The 10,478-nt window shown below is 50.9% G+C and overlaps 1 non-coding gene across 1 annotated transcript; it reads right to left on the bottom strand.

Moving 5' to 3' along the window:
* Nucleotides 1-6,316: 6,316 nt before the first annotated feature.
* On the bottom strand, nucleotides 6,317-6,451 carry LOC138079409 (small nucleolar RNA SNORA70). The gene has a single exon (XR_011144881.1). It is a non-coding gene; the product is annotated as a small nucleolar RNA SNORA70 (small nucleolar RNA).
* Nucleotides 6,452-10,478: the final 4,027 nt, after the last annotated feature.

Raw genomic sequence — 10,478 nt, 5'->3', positions numbered from 1 at the left:
TATACCACTTGTGGGTCATGTGATTTTTTTAGTTCTCAAGTCAGTTGCTTCATCTGAGCAATGAGGCGCAAACGTCTCCCCCGACATCAGAGGGTGATGAAGGCCCAGTGAGGCTGGGTATGGGTTATCATCGTCCTTGTCATCGGATCCAGCCTCTCATTTTCTAGAGGAGCACTCCAAGGCTGAGCAGTAGGAATGACTTGTAAAGATGGCCAACAAAGGAAATTCAGGATGTCAGCACCCTCTAGGCTAACTCTGTACCTGCCAGCGTTACTCTTCCCGAGAGAGAAGCGTTCCCAGGCAATTCAGGCAAAGCTGTCCTTATTGTTCTTAAGGGACAGCAAATCTGCAGCACCTCAGGAAGAAAGTCTCCTATCTGGTCTCCTCCCCGAAGGAAACATATCCTTATTTTTCCAGATGAGCATAAATGTCAGGACCAGTGATTGCTTGAAAGAACTGTGTTTATTACTTTTTCATGAAAAGTTTGTTCTTCTGATGTTGCAGTGAAGATTGGCCTTCCTCAAATAATGGAACTTCCATGGGAATTGCTGAGCTAATTAATGAATGTGATTGACTTTGTATGAGCAATTGGCAGTAAAAAATTTTAAAAGTGACTTGCTTATCCCAAAGAGCGTACATAATATGAACAAAAATAACTTGAAATGTATATTTAAAAAAAAAGAGTTAAGACAATCAAATAAATAAATGAACCAGAAAACAAACGGACTCTGTCATTGTAAATTCTCCGTAGGAGTTGACAGAAGCTTTATCAGTTGGTGTGTTACTCTTGTAATAGAAAACCCTATACATGATTTTTAACTTTTTTTACCAACTGAAAATCACTTATCTGTGACTTTATTTGATAAAATAAGAAAAATGGTCAGACAACACGCAGAAGGAGAATGCTTCAAAATGCTAGGAAGGCTTCCCCAGTGGCTCAGCGGTACAGATTCTGGCTGTGATGCGGGAGACCTGGGTTCCAGCCCTGGGTTGGGAGAGCAGCAGCATTGTCTACAGGGTGGGGAGTCTTTCCACGTCTCTTCCTCTGCAGCTGCAGTTCCTCCAAAGAAGCCAGAGCACGTTGAGGGTTAAAATAAGTAAGCCGGACTTGGAGGATACCAGGGGGACAGCAGAAAGAAGAAAGGCCACTTAGCATGCTTTCCCAGGCAACAGCTCCTGGGGGGATCCCTGCTCTGTGTTTTAACTCCCTTCCTCTGGCAAGAAAGATCAGTGTTTTTCCACATTGTTGTTGCTGTTGTTCAGTCGCTTAGTCGTGTCCAGCTCTCTGCGACCCCATGGACTGCAGGACGCCAGGCTTCCCTGTCCTTCGCCATCTCCCCAAGCTTGCTCAAACTCATCTCCTTCACTTCGGTGATGCCGTCCAACCATCTCGCATCACATTTCATAATGAAATTGAGATCCTCAGCAAAACGGTTCATCTCAAAACGCTGTCATCCCAGTCTCTTCCCTGATTCCCTCTACCCACGCCAAGACAGACCTCAGGGACATTGAAGTAAAGGCAGGTGTTTCAAGGAAACGAGGCAGTGACTGATCTTTATCCAGCACCAGTCTCTTGCCTCACTGGTTCGTGAGGACAACTCGACGCGCCAGCGTCTCACCATTTGACAGACGAGGCCCAGGCTTCTGTCAGGTGGCTCGGAAGTGGCGGAGCTAGGAGGCCAGCCCACTTGTCAAAGCCTAAGTTGTCTCCAGAGCTTCTTAAACTTTCTCAGGAGTGAAATATCCCTAACAAGAGAGATGCGTTCACGCATGTTCCCGGGTGCTCTGGGCTTCATAGACACACCCAGTGGTATTCAGTCTGAATGGAATGTTCCTCCTGACCGTTTACTGGGCAAGTTCCCTGCCATGCTTCCAAATCAGCCAGTCATCACGTCCTCCCAGATCTGGCTCAGCTGCCTCCCACAGGCTCCAGGATCACACTCAATGCGGGCGCTCCCCTGGGTGGTACCACTCGGTTATTTGTCTGTGTGGCCCCCACGATGTCATGGACCACGTCAGCCTTATGCATCTCCGCACACTGCTCGACACAGTAGAACTGCCCGATTAGTGCTTGTTGAGGAAGTGTTGACTCCAGCTAAGCTTTCTAGTTCTAGCCTCTAGAACACCTGTGCACACATGGCACCAAAACGAGAAAGCAGGGATATCCTTTACCACATCCTGTCTACCCCATGGTGTTTGCACTCCAGCCATGCGAGCCCTTGTGCAGTTCCTGAAATAAGCCATGTCCCTCCCGACCACCACAGGGACTTTGCACGCACTGTTCCCTGTAAGTGTGTGTGTGTGTGCTCAGTTGCTCAGTTGTATCCAACTCTTTGTGACCCTTTGGACTGTAGCCTGCCAGGCGCCTCTGTCCATGGAATTTTCCAGGCAAGAATACTGGAGCAGATTGCCATGTCCTTCTCCCGGAGATCTTCCCAGCCCAAAGATCAAACCCACATGTCCTGTGTCTCCTGCTTTGCGGGCAGATGCCTTACTCCTGAACCACCAGGGAAGCCCTGAAGTATACCACGTCCTCTTTGTCTGGATCTCTGCACTGCACGCGGCTGCCTCACATCATTCAGCGTGTGATTCAGGTCTGATTGCCTCTTACACAGTGAAGGTGGGCAGGGGACCTTTTTGTTTGCTTGTTTGTTTGTTTACCCTGGTGACTCGGGCACTTATCACAGGGACTGACATGTGATAAAAGCTCATTACATTGTGCGTGAAGAGTGAAGAAAGGCTTCATTGGAGACCTGTGTGGGGCAATGCCTGAGAAGAGAGAGAGATCATCTGTATTTAAAGCCAAGTGGAGTCCAGTATGTCTGAGCCACATAGAATGACGGGGTGAGTGTCACGGGTGAGGGTACAGGGTCTTCCAATGCACCTTAAGGCCTTGGACTTGACCCCTGGGGTCATGGGAAGTCATCAAGGGGTTTAATGCAAGGGGCTTATTCTCCTGTTCCTCACAGGAAACCTGTTCAGCCGTGTCATCGCATGCCACTGTGCCTTTGAAGCTGGTCTCCGGACCAAGGGTCAGCGTTATACACACACACACACACACCCCCAGCGCCTCTGTGTCTACCCAAGTTCATCGTTCTCACCTGATGAGGTCATTTTTCACCTTTGCTGTAGTATCTTGCCTTCAGCTCAGCTTCAAAAGCCATTTTGGGTAATAGAAGAAGTCCCAGCCATCAGGAAACATTAGAAAAACCAAGGCAGATATTTTCCTGAAGGCCTCCCTCCAAGCTCCTGTGGTATCATGAAGGCCAGCCTTAGATTTCTTGGAATGTGACCCTTGTCTGTTACAGAATATGAGATAGCCAGCCTCACCCCTCCTTACGCTATGATTTTACGTACATGTCCCTTTATTTCTTTATTCCCTTTTCTGCTCCTTTGGTTCCTCCTAATTCCAGTTTTGTTGTTCTTGTTGTTTAGTCCGACTCAGTCATAAGTCTCAGTCATGTCCACCTCACTGTGACCCCGTGGATTATAGCCTGCCAGGCCCCTCTGTCCATGGAATTCTTCAGGTAAGAATACTGGAGTGGTTTGCCATTGCCTTCTCCAAGGGATCTTCCTGACCCAGGGATTGAACCCAGGTCTCCTGCATTGACAGGCAGATGCTTTACCACTGAACCACCAGGGAAGCCCACTATATTCAATATCTTGTAATAAACCATAATAGAAAAGCATATAAAAAAGAATATGTATATATGTACATTCGTATATATATACATATGTATAACTGAGTCACTTTGCTGTATAATTGTAATTGCTTGTTTAAAACAGAAAATCAAAATGATAGATAGATTTGCTTTGTCAAATTGAGACTAAAAGAAAGTCAATGATTGCTCCAAAGCAACTCATAAAGCAGGAGGAGGGGGCGGCGTTGAGGACAACTCTGCCCGGTGTTTGGCCAGCGACGGCCGCGGCCACCCAGGGTACTCCGACCCATCGTTGGGTACACTCACTGTCTCCTGCTGTGTCTGCATCTCTCCCACAGGGAGACAAAGAGAGCACCCTGGTGAGACATCCTGCTCCCAGGGGACCAATCCCGACACTCATGACCCATTGGACCCCATAAGGCCCGTTCCAGAACAGGGAGCAGCTGAGTCGGTGTCAACGTCTCAGCAAATCCACTGGCTCCTGGTCACCCCTGAGCCTCTTTCCAGGTGCTTATTAGCTGCCTTATTGCCAAGTATTTATGAGGTTCACCGTGGGAATCCCTGGCTGCGTTGACCTCCCCACCTTCTGAGCACCGTGTCCGCAGCATCGCGCACCCAGAGCCCAGCCTGGCTGCCCCAGCAGCCAGTCCTGTGATGAGCAGAGGCTGTGACCTCCTTTCAGCCCTTGCACAAAGAAGCAGACATCCAAAAGCAAACGTCTTCATTTGGGAAAAATCAAATTCTTCCTGCCACTATTTTCAACCCAAAGAAAGTGCCAAAATGTTTTCAGATCGAGGGTCAGATGTGGATCTTGGAACACACTCCGCTGGCCAACGGGAGCTTTGAGCCAACCTTCTGGGCCACAAGTACTACAAATCCCAACTCAGTCCCCAGGCACTCCAAGGTCACGCGAAGCTCTAGAGAAATGGCCACGAGAGCCGCAAAGAGACCCCTGGGCCCGTGTCAGCTACAGGCTGTTTGTTCGGAGTCAGTCCAGAAAGAACCGGATTGTCTGGACTCTCCTGGTTGGCTCACGGCTATGCCCTTACCTGGGGGTGGGGACGTGCGGGGGACCTGGGAGCCTGATTCTGTTACCATCTGACTGATGAAACCCAGGTCCTCTGTTTATTTCGGAGTGCAAAAGCACACACCAAGAGCTTGAAACTACATTACAGACAGGAAACGCACGCCAGCGTCTGAAACTTGAGCTGGGCCTCTTCTCAAACAGAGGCTGTTTCTTCCTTGACGGACGCCCCTCCCTTTGGATGGAAAGAGTCCTTCTGCCCCCTCACCCTGGGCAGTTCAAGGCTCAGCTGGTTGTAAGTCACATATTTTAAACGTACTTCATCTTCCTTTCTCCTCACATTTAAAAGTAACTGGTCTAAACTTGCTCCCAGCCATGCTGCCTCCAAAGACACAGTCCTCATAAACCGGCCACGAGGGGACCTCCCCCTGGTGGTCCAGTGGTTAAGACGTCGGCTTCCAATGCAGGGGGTGCAAGTTCAATCCCTGGTCAGGGAGCTAAGATTCCACGTGATCCCGCATGCCTCCTGGCTAAATTTAAAAAAAAACATAAAACAGAAGAAATATTGTAACAAATTCAGTAAAGACAAAAAAAAAAAAAAAAAACCTGGCCATGAAAATCTCCCTAAAAATGGATTCTTAACACACAGTCTGAGTGAACTCCGGGAGTTGGTGATGGACAGGGAGGCCTGGCGTGCTGCGATTCATGGGGTCGCAAAGAGTCGGACACGACTGAGCGACTGAACTGAACTGAACTGAACTGAACTGAACACACAGATAAATCAAGGGTAGTATCCACCCAGGGAGAAGGACTGCGGAGGCAGGCAGGGTTTGGGGGACAGTCATGGCCTTGTAAAATCTAATTACCTTCCTATGCTTTTCAAGCACAGAGATTGGAGGGAAATTTTTTTTAATTTTATTTATTTTTGATTGAAAGATAATCGCTTTACAATATTGTTTTGATTTCTGGAGGGAGAGTCTGTGGATGGGCTTTCTGAGCCTGTCGCATTAAAGTGACCCCTTGCCTCCTTGTCCTGCACTTTCTGTCTCTGACATCAGTAGCTCTGCGGGGATTTTAAAAAGATAAACAGAAAGGAAACATCTTTCTTCCTGGTCCTAATATGAGCCTCTTCAGTATTTTCATGTGGATGTGGGTCAGAAAGAAAACATAAAACCCTGTTTTCACCTTGGGAAGTCTTTTTTTTTTCTTTCTTCAACAGGAAAATTGGATTCATTGATGGGCCTGAGTAAGGAGGGGATAGCGCCAAGGCTCTCACGAGTCCGGGACGGGTCATTTGTCCAGGGGAGCGTCATTAGGGATGTATCTGACCCCACATCCATCTGGAATGAGCTGCTTTTCGGCCACCCTGTTTTCAAATTCATCCTCATTCGACCTTGTAAACCCCCACCTCTTGGAGATGTGGATCTTCTGGTGGCCAGGGAACTTGAACTTGGCTGTGCAGGGGGCCTCAGTCACACGTTCCTTGTTCTACAGCCTGGTGTGGATGGACATTAGGACTTGGCCACTGTGGACCCTGGCCTCCGCCCTGGGGCTTTTCAGAGGCACCACACACACCTGAATGGAGCCTGGACTGGGGACAGCATGCCAGTCATGGATGCCCACCGGGCAGGGCTGTCTCCAGGTCCCTTAGGGCCAGCTGTGCAGGCAACGGGATGCACACACTGCCAAGGAGGCTGCTCTCTGCAGCCATTGCACACTGGGCCCCCACGAGGAAAAGAGCACAGCAGGGCTTCACTGGCCATAAACTCCTTTAAGGTCTTAACACCGTGTACACCTTCTGGCACAGACTGAGTTTCCTTCGCTTGGTGCACAGGACAGTGCCCAGGATTAGCCACGGGTGCTGCTCGGAAACACGCAAGCCCGCAGCACGGGGCCTCAGTCTTCTCTCCTGTAGAATGGGGTGAGGACAGGACGGCCTCTCAGGTCTCTTCCAGCCCCGGAGCTCCGGTTGCCATGTGTGCTCCTGGTCAAGGGGGCTGCCTGCCTGTCTCTGGAGCCTTTGCAAAGCTCTCTTTGATATCCAAAGAATGCAAGCAATGCAGAAAAGACACAAAAGGAAACTGGTGAAGATCTCACGGTGATGGAGCCATTTCTCAGAATTCAATTGTAAGCCTTAAAGGTCTGTGTTAACAACCTGAACCAGAAGAAGTCGTTGGACTGAAGAGAAAAGCATCTGACCAGTGGGGCGATCAGAGGGACAGACCCAAGGGTGTATTTGGAGAATTTCCAGAGACGGCACTGCACAGGATTACCATGGTGTTGCAGACACCATAATGAGCCATCTCCAGCTGACTTCTAGTCCTGATGTCTAAATGAAAATGCCAGTTCCTGGCAGGAAAAAAAAAAAAAAAAGTCTTTTGGATATATCTGAGTTACATGCCTCCTCCTGTGGCTCTGGGAAGGGTCCAGGGACTGACGGATGATCAGGACCCAGGGAGAGGGCGGGTTGGGGGCTTCTGAGGAAGGGGCCTCCTCTGGCTGGTGGGCAGCCAGGCTCTGGGAGGTGAAGCCCCTTCTGCTGTCCTTCTCGGCTCATGACTCCCTCGTCGCAATTCACTGGCTGGGATTTTGAGTCCTGCCAGGTTTGGAGGGGATGGAATCAGGGAGGAGAGTTGAGCCAGAGAACAGTTTCATCTGAGGGCAAGCTCTCCTGCTCTCCAGCCTAGCAGTTAGTGAAAGCTGACCCTCCGATGGGGGTCCCAGGAGTCCTCTGGAGATTCCCCAAACTGGGGTCCTTCAAAGGGAACCACTCAAATGTGGACCCCACTCTCCACCCTCAGACTGCTCTGCTTTCAGCTTGGGCTCCCTTCTTTGGGCACCACGCAACATCAAAATGTCCCCTTGGAGGCAACCTGGAACAGGTCCCCATGGCTCGCATGTGGACCATAGAAAAAGATCCATCTTCAGAGCAGCTCCCCTCCACCCCTCTCCCCTGCCTGTCCATCCCAGTCAAGCAAGTCAAGTCAAGCTCAGTGCGTGGAATTCTCCACCTGCACGGCATACGTATCAACTCCTGAAAGTTGTCTCTCCCTCTCCTTCTGTGTCCTTCATCTCCAGGAAAGGAGGAATCACTATCAATGGAGCTGATAACCTGCCGGGTATAAATCCTGCCCAAGGCAGCCAAAATTCCCTTCCAGGTGACTGGTGCTAGCAATTCTTTTTTTTCTTTTTTTCTTTTTTTTTCCCAGAAGGAAGTAATCACTGCCCCCAATAGTTGAAAGTCTGGCTAGTTTTTAAGGAATTTAAACTTGATTTGTTCCCCCCAATTCAAGAGCTTGCCCAACACAGATGTTTTCCAGAAATAGAGGAAAGAAGTAAAGAAGGAGATTTGAAAGAGAGAGGAAGAGAGAAAGGAGGATGGGGGCTGGGGGAAGAAGAGGGGGCTTCAGAGAAGGGAAGGAAGTCCTCCAGCTCCTCCTGCACCCCCACATGGTCCCCGCCGCATCCCACAGTATGGAATCCTCAGGACCACTGACTCCCGGGGACCGGAGCTCAGCTGGCCTGGGGCTCCTTCCCTTCCATCCTCACCTCACCCCCATCTGCGCCAGCCTCACCTGCACCCTCAGCCTACTCAGGACCTTAACCTACAAACGGGGCCACAGAAGCCATGGTTTCCCCTACAGCATCCTTCAAAGGCATCCCAGGACAGTGTGTCAGGCCAGGAAGAACGTCTGAAAGCGCTGGACCATTCAGCCTAGGGAGGAGGCGTGAAACATAGTCGGCTCTTTTAGGGTGGTGGGTCACCTCCCCCTCCCCCACGATACCACTGGGTCCAGTTCCTCCCCCCACGCAGCCCTGCCCCTGGACTCACTGCCCCTCTGAGTGCCCCTGGGCATGGTTTCCCCTCTCCAGCCCACCCACAATCAACTGCAACATCTAGGCATCTTTTTTCTGGGTTAATCTTGTCTCCTCAGGTTGTGTAGGCTCACTGGGGCCCAGTCTTTTTAGCCTCTGCTTTGATGAACCACTCCCAAAACACACACTCCCTGACTCTAACAACGCTACTGAACCCAGCACAGAGTGGGTACCTCATATATTTTCTGGAGCCCGGGAGCCCCAGCCCTGTGGCCCGCAGGTTGAGAACTGTGAGACCACAAGGTCAGGCCTGCCAAGTCACAGTGCCCATCAGAGCTGGGGCCCCGGCTGGGACCGTCCCGGCCTGTCCCTCCCGAGTCCCCAGCTTGTTCCCCGTCTTGGCCATCAGGTGGCACCACGGTTCCACGGGTCACCAGGACTGCGGTGTCTGGGAGGGAGGATTTCTCATCCTGCCACCCGCATGGACAGGTCCCCAGCCTGCGTGGAGGGGAACCTGGGGCTGTGACCTGAGCCCTGGGCAAGTGAAAATCAGCGCATGGAACTCTCCCCCTGCGGGCAGAGGTGGGGCTGTCCCATCTTTCCCGGGGCATGTTGGTTACCCCTCTTCGGAGGATGTGCTCTGCGCCGAGCAGGTGAGCAGTTCAGCAGAGCCCACTAAGGCTCTAACCAGAGGGCTCAGGAAGGCAGACGCCTGGGTGTACCACTGACATTCACCTCCACTGGGTGTGCCCGAGTCCCTACATTTTTTTCTTTTCATCCCCACCTGCCCCCACCCACTCCCCTTTCCCAATTCAGGCAGGAGAGTCGTTCTTATTCCCTACAAAGTTATCAGTGGAAACCAAAGGGACAGGGTACCCAGAGGACCCCTCTGCCCCAGAAGCCACTTTTTTCTCAAGTCCTACCACCTTTTCCCCCTAAAGCCACTTTGACTCACAAGACTTTCCACTAAAATCTCAGCAAAGTGATCAGAAAAAAAAAAAAAAGTACTTATCCAGTACATTTGTTTTTGCCAATTAACCTATCCTTAAAGGCACACAAATCGAATGATGTTGAATGATCTTGATTTCACATCAGTGCCCAGGGCTATGACCACAGGCCCGCCCAGAGACTCTGGCGTGAGTAGCTGTCACCTTCAACCTTGCCCTTGGGTCTGTGTGTCTTTGTGTCCTGTGTCCACGGGCATAGTAACTCAGACCACGGAGCCTATCGGTGAGAAAGAAGAAGTAAGAAGAACAGCTCTAAATGATTTACCAACAATTTAAAAGATACATTTTAATAAATGAAACTGCATACCAGCAGTGGCATAATAATACTCAGGGCATACGAGGCTCATCTGTAAGCTAAGCTTTATCTGGCGTTCACGTGATCCCCAAGGCAGCTTCTACATTTGAGGGTTCTCTCTTTCTCAGTCTCTCTCTCTGTTTTACACACACACACACACACACACACACCTGCCTTCTGTGTCAGATGTCAGTTGGTCACACTCCAGAAGCCCTTCCCTGACGCCCCCCAACCCACCAAACTGAGTGCATCGCGCTCCGAGCATCTCAGACTTGCCCTGTACCAGGACAGTCCGTGGCCCCGTCCACACCGTGAGCTCCGTGGGAAAGGTGCTGGGTTCTGTTCTTCTCTGGCACTGGCCTGTGATCTGTTACACCCACGAACACATGTGTGTGAGGCATGCGCACACAGACTCACACCTTTTCATGGGAACTGGACTCCAGGGCATCTCCAGGGGCGACAGGGACCACATGCTCCCCTGCAAGACTCTGGGGTGCTTTTCCAAGTGCCAGGGTGTGAAGAAAGGAGTTTCTGTGGCCAGGGGCAGACTCAGACCCGTGCATTGGGCTCGGTGGGGACACAGACACGTCAAGTCAGCAGGAGTCTGACTCAAAACGGCCCTGGGGTCCTCTCTCCCCTCTAGCGCCCAGAAGTGCCCTCTCCCGACACCCCCT

This window comes from Capricornis sumatraensis, chromosome 4 (genome assembly GCF_032405125.1).
Source record: "Capricornis sumatraensis isolate serow.1 chromosome 4, serow.2, whole genome shotgun sequence".
NCBI lineage: Eukaryota > Metazoa > Chordata > Mammalia > Artiodactyla > Bovidae > Capricornis > Capricornis sumatraensis.
This window is presented reverse-complemented; position numbering and strand designations above follow the sequence as displayed.